Genomic DNA, 8,738 nt, shown 5'->3' with positions numbered 1-8,738 from the left:
GATACGTAAGCAGGGGCGGATCCAGGGAGGACCGCAACCGGCGCACGCCCCCCCTTTATTTTTTGTTGAAACAAAAGAAATAAAAAGAAAAAAATGGGGGGAGGGGTGCGTGCGCCTCCCCTTTATTTTCGTAAATGCGCCCCCTCTTTACGGAATTCCTGGATCCGCCCCTGCGTAAGCCTCATAATGATTCCTCAAATCAATAAGCCGAACATTTCGATTGATGTCGATGTCATTGACTATTTATGTCGCGGTTTTATTAGTTTTTTGTTTGTTTGTTTGTTTGTTTTTTGTTTCTTTGTTTCTTTGTTTTTTTAATGATGTGTGATCACAGGAGCATAGAAAACAGTCTACTACAGACAAACATGAGCTTCATTAGTTGATGTATACCTCTCCCAAAGAGCTTACACAGTTTATATCCAAGAAGGGATTTAATTCCTCCTAAATTGGCACATAAGTCTGGAATGATTGGTCTTTTTTCACATTGTCTGTAATGAATATCTTAATTCTTATGTTGTAGGTATAGCCTTCCTTATGATATCGGCAAGTGCAAGTTTTTCTAACTCTTATAAATTCATTGACCCTGCCTATGGCCTTTTCACTTGGGGTGCCCTTCAACTTCCTAAGGGACATTTACCAGCCAAGTTTGGTCCCAAGCAGACATAGGATCTAAAGTTTTGAACCATAATCAAAACGCGCCGTATAAACATAACATCGGGCCCTAAAAGTTCATTGACCCCTGTCTATGACTTTTGAAAATGTGTTGACCTTAAACTCCAAAAGAGCCATCTACCATCAAAGTTTTGTCACAAACAGCCATATACATCAAAAGTTATGAGCCATAATCGAAGTGCGCCGTAAAAACTTAACATTCGGCCCTGAAGTTCATTGACCCCTGCCTTTGACATTTTGACCTTGATGTGACCTTCTTGTTTGATTTAATGTGTAGCTTTGAATAACCACTCTTCCCTCCAAGTTTGATTGAAATTGAAGTCCTCAGTAGAGAGTTATTCAAGTTTTTGTAGTGTTACGGACGAACGACGGACGGACGGAGGGACAACGTAGGCATGGGCGTAAATCCCGGTTGTGGGGGGGGGGGGGGGATGGCCTGTACAATCATCCACCCCACCCCCCCCCCTCGTTGACAACGTTATACATGTATTGTGTAGGCCTACATGGAAACATGCTATGACGTGAGCAACTCGGGACCATCTACAAATTATGTACGAAAACAAACAAACAATAACAAAATCTATATCGCCATCATTGAATCCCCCTCCATTTCCTGAATCATTCCTGAAACAATGATGACTCTGATGACTCAGTCAGGATACATAATATCGGCATGCCCAGGGATGGAATCTATCGGGGGGGGGGGACCCAAGGGGCATTTGCCCCGCCCCTACGGTATTGTTGGGGCAGACAAATCATTTGTCCTACAACAGGGCTCGACACTAACGGTGGCCCGGGGCCGCCAAAAACGCACGTCGGGCCACCAAAATTTCCGTTTCAGAAAGGAAGATTTTGGTGGCCCGATCGGGCCACCCAAAAAAGTCGGATGTTAGCCTATACTTTTGGAAATGAACAGCGGTAACAATCGGCTCCGTAAGATGCTAAAATAAATGTCAGATGTTTGCTTTTAATTTTGGAAATAAATAACGGTAACATTCGACTCGGTATGATACTAGAATAAATGTCGGATGTTTGCTTATACTTTTGGAAATGAATAACGGTAAGATTCAGCTCCGTACAGTGCTAAAATCAATGTCAGATATTTGATTTTGCGTTCGGAAATGAATAAGGATAACATTCGGCTCCGGAAGATGCTGAAATAAATGTCAGATATTTGCTATTACATTTCGAAATGAAGAACAGTAACATTCAGCGGCGTTTGATGGCAAAGTAAATGTCTGATGTCTGCTTTGCCGTTCAAAAATGAAAAAAAAAAAAACAGTAACATTCGGCTCCGTACGATGCTAGAATAATTGTCAGATGATTCATTTCACTTTCGGAAGTGGACCGCAGTAACATTCGGCTCCGTACGATGATAAAATAAATGTCGATGGTTGCTTTTAAATTTGGAAATGAATAACAGTAATATTCTGCTCCATATGATGCTAAAATAAATACTAGTAACGGATTGTTGCTTTTACATTTGGAAATGATTAACGGTATCAATCGGCTCAGTTAGATGGTAAAATAAATAGCGGATGTTTGCTTTCATGTTCGGGAATGAATATGGATAACATTAAGCTCCAAGATGCTAAAATGAATGTCGGTTGTTGGCTTTTACATTTGAAAATTATTAACGATAACATTCGGCTCCGTAAGGTGTTAAAATACTAGTAAATGTTGGATGATTGCTTTTACAATCAGAATGAATAACGGTAACTTTCGGCTCTTTACAATGCTAAAACAAAAAGTCGGATGTTTACAAAATGCCTGCAAATGCTCCTTCTTTCTCATTTCAAACGTCAGTTTTGACCACCTAAATAGGCATCAAGTTTTATAATAATCTGTAAGCCTATTTGCTATATCTTAGAACTCATCAGAACAACGGTAAGATAATTAAATTTTCTATTCATTTATTTTAGACATGGGTAACTGTATCACTTCAGTAATACTTAATATTTAATTTTCTATGTTTAGTAGGACCGATTTAGTTTTTCTTATGTTTTTTTGATTTTTTCGGGCCACCAAAAAATAAAAATCAATGATTTTGATGGCCCGATCGGACCACAAAAAATAAAAGTTAGTGTGGAGACCTGCGTACAAGCAATTCCCGAGATGAGGACATATCTCGAACTGTCTTTATGGAAAATTGTCCAAATACCGCCAGAACTATTTTCACCAAATCATTGAATTGCAATGAACATGCAAAAGCTTCGCTACTGGATCCGTTTCGATAGACTTTGTACACTTTTGAGATTGACGATTTTCCTAATATCTTATCCAGTGGCGCAACTACGGGGTGATGGGGGGGGGGGGTGGAGTTATGGGGGAGGGGGGAGGGGGGGAGGGGGGGAGGGGGGGGGGCACGGGGGAGCACGTGCCCCCCCCCCCCCCCCATCCGCCGGTATAAAAAAAAAATACCAAAATGGTAATTCAAGGCTTAGTAAACTGCTTTTGAAATCGACATGAAAGGGAGATCAAGAAATAAGATATTTTTAAAGATTTCTTTTAACCATAATTAAGGAGGAATATGTGAAATATTGCTCAAAAAGCCCGGAGCCGACAAAAGATTGTGATTCAGCGTGATTTCTGGTTGGCATTCTCAATATAAGCAGGATGTGCGCAATGTACTCAGAACATCCGAACGGCAAAAAGACTCGCTGCAATGTTGCGCAAAGTGATTGTACACCTCTGTACCTAACGCTTCATTATATCAAAGCTAGATCATTGATTTTGCAGTGTTGCTTACATATACAAGTCTATATCAAAATGCCTTGCATTGCCAATACCAAGACCTGACATGGACTATTTCCTAACTTCTGCAAGTATATAAAACACACAAACAAACAAACACAAACAATTAGGGGATGCTCTAAAGTGCAGATATTGGACATCCTTCCCCCGCTTCGCCGCTTGATCGCTTCGACGCCCCCTCGCTGGTCACACCTCCCCCAATCATGAACATAAACCGACATCCTTGACTACCAGTGGCGGATCCAGGGGGTCTCACCGGGCGCCCTCCCCCCCCCCCTTTTAATTTCCAAAGCGAAAAAATATAGTTACAAACGGCAGTTTTTGGACTGTAAAATGTTACAAATTTGAAGCTCGCTCGCTTCGCTGGCTCGCATTTATTCGCCCTGCGATTCTACTGATGTTGCAGCCAGTAATTGCCAGCAGTTGAGCCGGTGCGCCCCCTTAATTTCCGAAGCGAAAAAGAATAGCTACAAACACCAGTTTTTGCACTGTAAAATGTCAAAATTTTCAAACTCGCTCTCTCAGCTCGCTTGCATTCAATCGCTATGCCATTCTCCTGATGTTGCTGCCAGTAATATCCGGCAGTTGCGCCCAGTGCGCCCCCCCCCCCTTTATTTCCAAAACGAAAAAGGTAGTAGCTACAAACGGCAGTTTTTGGACTGTAAAATGTTACAAATTTCAAGCTCGCTCGCTCCGCTCGCTCGCATTTAATCGCTATCCCATTTTACTGATGTTGCTTCCAGTAATTGCCAGCAATTGCGCCCGGTGCTCCCCCTCCCCCTTCATTTCCAAAGCGAAAAATGTAGTAGGCAAACACGGCAGTTTTTGGACTGTAAAATGTAACAAATTTCAAGCTCGCTCGCTCCGCTCACTCGCATTTAATCGCTACGCCATTCTATTGATGTTGCTGCCAGTAATTGCCAGCAGCTGCGCCCGGTGCGCCCCTTTAATTTCCAAAGGGAAAAAGTATAGCTACAAACAGTAGTTTTTGCACTGTAAAATTGAACATTTTCAAGCTCTCTCGCTCCGCTCGCTCGCATTTGACTTAAATCGTTTTGCCATTTTGCTGATGTTGCTGTCAGTAATTGCCAGGAGTTGCGCCCGGTGTGCCTATTATCCCCCTTTAAATGCCAAAGCGAAAAGATATAGCTACAAACGGCAGTTTGGGGACTGTAAAATGTCAAAATATTCAAGCTCGCTCGCTCCACTCGCTCGCATTTAATCGTTATGCAATTCTCCTGATGTTGCTGCCAATAATTGCCAGCAGTTGCACCCGGTGCGCCACCATTTATAACATCAAAATGCAAAAAGTTCTCACCGTAGGAGGGGGGGGGGAAATCCCCCACCTACACCCTCACCCCCCTCCCTCGCTCGGGTTAGGTCGCGTTCATTATATTCAGGGTAAGAATTAATACAAGAAGTTTCTTTATGATACAATTATTTTACTGCTAATTATGGTTTAATAATAATCGACATTTGAATATATTGCTATACCTTAATCACGTGGGACGGTTTCAAGTCAACAAAACGGGCAAAAACATGAACCGCTCCCTCGTACAGGTATTTCAACAAACAAAAAAAGTCTTCGTACTTTAAGGTCAGAATTTCCGTCGGCTGACAAGCAAAAAAGAAAGGTATGTGTATGTGTGTGTGTGTGCGGGGGGGGGGGGCACCAAGCTTCACCAAGCGCCCCCCTCCCCCCCCCCCCCAAAAAAAAAAAGGCTGTGCCGGTCAGCTTATGGGCTTGTAATCGTGGTGATGGTGACTATCCGATCACCTCCCCTCCCCCCATTACTCAGTACGGATTTACGCCGTTGGACGTAGGTGATCCCTAAGTCTCCCCTTACCTCCGGTGGGCTCGACAAAAACGGAGAAATTGGAAACTGTTAAGCAAGATGAATTGAGTCAAATCATGATGTGTAAATCCGCCAATAAATCTCGTTTTCAACCCCCAAAGCCAAAAAAAAAAAAAAAAAAAGAAACCGGCCCAACTGTTGTATACCTGAATTTCTTTGCAGAGGAGCGCCCATGAATGTATGCGGGGGTTATTTATGACGTTATGTTGCAATTCCCTATAACCAGGCAGATCCCATCATGAACATTTTACTCATAAATTTTACAATGACCCGATTCATTTTCTTTCCCTTACTTATTCCTATATATGGTTCATTTATATCGATGTTGATGTCAGAAATTTTGCTGCTCAACTTTCATTCACCGATGTCAAAGATGATGTCACACTTTACTATCACTTTTACCATCTAAAACACGGTGAAATACAACGGCGTTATTACATATTCCTCTATTCCAACCGTAACTTTTTTCAAACTTAAATTGAAGAATCTTTCGATTCATACATATAAAGAAAATAACCAAGTTCAATCATTTCATTTGATCTGAATTCCAAAAGAAAGAGGAATGCATCATGTTTGTGACTGTATATATGGAGGGGGGGGGGGAGGCGTCGAATTTCACTGGGCTAAGACCGCCTTATTTATTTTGTCCATCTCAATGTATAGTATTTTTCTGTGTTTTATGTACAATTTCAAGCAGTTTATTATTTTACTTCATTTAAAAATTCTGTTCACTTCGTCATGTACATGTACATGCATTCTATTTACCATTGTAATCCGGGGGCTTTACGCCTTTTCAAGCAATCGCTTTTTGTAGTCCCCGTTCTCCTCATAATACTCTTTTTTTTTTGCTATGTTGATCTCACAATGTATTTGTGTTCTGATGATTGAGATGAATAAACGAATTGAATTGAATTGAATTGAATTCATTATTTAGTGTAAATGTGAAATGCCTGGAGTCATTTCTTCAATGAGTGTTAGTAAGATTGAACTCATAATCATAATATTGTAGTCAATGTCATCGTTTTGACCATCTTTGCTTCCTTCAAAGCAAATATTCTTTGCAGATTCCTGTCTATGATGGTTGCCAGTTAACAAATGTGTCTACGAGTGTTGTTACGAATAGATATAAAGTGTTCTTAAAATATTCTACATGAAAATAAGTAAACGTTAACCACTGAAATATAGACATGAATGTTATATTACTCTACAAAAATTAGTGACATCAGAATGACTTCAGTACAGTCAGGATGATCACCAGCCAATGATTTTTATTACAACAGATTTATTTAGATAACACACTTTATAATGTGATCACAGGTCAAATTTGTCGAACTAGATCAAAGAAGTTTACAATAATGACTCGGGTAAGGGTATATCGTAATAAGATATCCAGTCGTTTGTACAAAAAATAATAATGACAGTTTCTTTCCCTTATACATTTGTGAATATTCGAATTCTCTTACGAGTATTCGAAGGAATGGCAACCGAATTTCGTTCAACTTTGTGCGTAATTTGTTTCATGAAAGCAATACATCAAACGTATTACAGTGAAACGTTATACTGCCATACAAGTCCAAAGAATGAGTAAAGTCCATCTCGATAAAAGAGTTTGTGCTTTTCTCTAAATATATTAATATTTTAGGACATTCTGCATTGCAGAAAGGTCGTTGGTGCCAATTTTTCATTTCATACACTGAATAGCTTAGTGTCTGGGTAGACTGTCGACCTGCCTGTAAATAATATTAGCTTTCACTATGCCGAGATATACATCTTAAAAGAAATACCCCTCAAGAACAGTGAAAAAAGTTAGATGAATTATTATTTAGTATTTTCTCCTGACATTTGAACTTTGATTTTGGCCAAGTAAATCTCTATTATGGACTGCGTGTATACACGTAGATTCATAAAATACCTATAGGCATTGCAACGAAATGAGGAACAAAGTGAAATTTTCAGGAGTTGTCCTTAACGTTTGACCCCTATGATCTCAAAATTCCCAAGAGAATCACTATTAGGCAATACATGGACATGCATTAAAGGGAAGGTAAACCCATACAGCAATGTGGATTGAGTGAAAGCAGCAACATTAGTAGAACACATCAGTGAAAGTTTGAAGAAAATCGGACAATCGATGCAAAAGTTATGAATTTGTAAAGCTTTGGTGTTGGAACCGCTGGATGAGGAGACTACTAGAGGTTATGACGTATGGGAGGACAACAATATAAAGGAAATACAAAGAAATTTTGACAAAAAGTAATTTTTCATGAAAACCAAAAATTCCATCAACTTGATACTGACATATGTTAGGGGAAGCAATTATTCCCCCTGCTTTCTGAAAGCGTTTAAGCAAGTTCCCTTTCATAATGCTAGAAAAATGATTTTTTTGTTGATTTTCCTTTATATTTTCTTTATATTGCTGTCCACTCATACGTCATAGCCTCTAGTAGTCTCCTCATCCAGCGGTTCCAACACCAAAACTTTAAAAATTCATACCTTTTGTATCGATTGTCCGATTTTCCTCAAACTTTCACTGATGTGTTCTGCTAATGTTGATGCTTTCACTCAATCCACATTGCTCTTTGGGTTTACCTTCCCTTTAAGTTTCATGATAAAACTTGATCGCTTCGACCTCCCCCAATCATGAACATAAACCGACATCCTTGACTACCAGTGGCGGATGCAAGGGGTCTCACCGGGCGCCCTCCCTCCCCCTTTTTTTTAATTTCCAAAGCAAAAGAATATAGTTACAAACGGCAGTTTTTTTTACTGTAAAATGTTACAAATTTCAAGCTCACTAGCTTCGCTGGCTCGCATTTATTCGGTCTGCGATTCTACTGATGTTGCAGCCAGTAATTGCCAGCAGTTGTGCCCGGTGCGCCCCCTTAATTTCCAAAGCGAAAAAGTATAGCTACAAACAGCAGTTTCTGCACTGTAATGTCAAAAATTTCAAGCTTGCTCTCTCCGCTCGCTCGCATTTAATCGCTATGCCATTCTCCTGATGTTGCTGCCAGTAATTGTCAGCAGTGTTGCGCCCGGTGCGCTCCCCCCATCCCCCCCCCCCCCTTATTTCCAAAGCAAAAAAGGTAGTAGCTACAAACGGCAGTTTTTCGACTGTAAAATGTCAAAATTTTAAAGCTCGCTCGCTCCGCTCGCTCGCATTTAATCGCTATGCCATTTTACTGATGTTGCTTCCAGTAATTGCCAGCAATTGCGCCCGGTGCTCCCTCCTCCCCCATCATTTCCAAATCGAAAAAGGTAGTAGCTAAACACGGCAGTTTTGGGACTGTAACATGTTACAAATTTCAAGCTCGCTCGCTCCGCTCACTCGCATTTAGTCGCTATGCCATTCTACTGATGTTGCTGCCAGTAATTGCCAGCAGCTGCGCCCGGTGCGCCCCCCCCCCCTCCTTAATTTCCAAAGGGAAAAAGTATAGCTACAAACAGCAATTTTTGCAC

Source organism: Diadema setosum, chromosome 6 (assembly GCF_964275005.1).
Source record: "Diadema setosum chromosome 6, eeDiaSeto1, whole genome shotgun sequence".
In the NCBI taxonomy this organism is placed as follows: Eukaryota; Metazoa; Echinodermata; class Echinoidea; order Diadematoida; family Diadematidae; genus Diadema; species Diadema setosum.
The sequence above is the reverse complement of the archived record's forward strand: the minus strand, read 5'-3'. Positions refer to the sequence as shown.